At 36.0% G+C, this 675-nt stretch overlaps 1 non-coding gene across 1 annotated transcript; it reads left to right on the plus strand.

Moving 5' to 3' along the window:
* Positions 1 to 601: 601 nt before the first annotated feature.
* TRNAC-ACA (transfer RNA cysteine (anticodon ACA)) lies at positions 602 to 675 on the plus strand. The gene has a single exon. It is a non-coding gene; the product is annotated as a tRNA-Cys (tRNA).

Raw genomic sequence — 675 nt, forward strand, 5'->3', positions numbered from 1 at the left:
TCCAAGGAATACAAGTGTCCACTAGAAGACAAGAAAAGGGACTTTCCATTCAGAGACTCCAGGAAAAAATTAGCCATACAAACATTTTTATTTTAGCCCAGTGAAACTGATTTTGGCCCTGTGAAATCCAAAACTGTAAGAAAATACACATGTATTGTTTTAAGCTACTAAATCTTAGTAACAATAGGAAACTAATACACCATCTCAAAGTCTGCTGATTACCAACCTTAATTCCACCTGAAACCTTCATTTCATTTGCCTTGTAATTTAACATACTCAATTTCCAGGGATTAGGACACAGACATCTTGGGGGAAGGGCATTATAATGCCTATACCACAATTTCACATAAAGGGAAAATAAAGTACAGGTCAACAAAATAAGTAAATGTCAAGTATTAACAGCAAATGTAGGAGAATGTAATCACAATCTTGGGTGTGTCAAAGGTCTTAAGACAACAATATTGTTAAGACTGCTTTTTAAAAAACTGATATTTATTTCCATTAATATTTTAAAACTCTGTAATCTAAATTACATAAAGCAAAAGCACAAGCAACAAGCTGGCAGAAAACATTTGCAGCATATATAACCAAGGATAGGACTTCCCTGGTGGCTCAGATGGTAAAAGCATCTGCCTACAATGCAGGAGACCCGGGTTCGATCCCTGGGTTGGGGAA

This window comes from Bos mutus, chromosome 8, assembly GCF_027580195.1.
Source record: "Bos mutus isolate GX-2022 chromosome 8, NWIPB_WYAK_1.1, whole genome shotgun sequence".
Classification (NCBI taxonomy): domain Eukaryota; kingdom Metazoa; phylum Chordata; class Mammalia; order Artiodactyla; family Bovidae; genus Bos; species Bos mutus.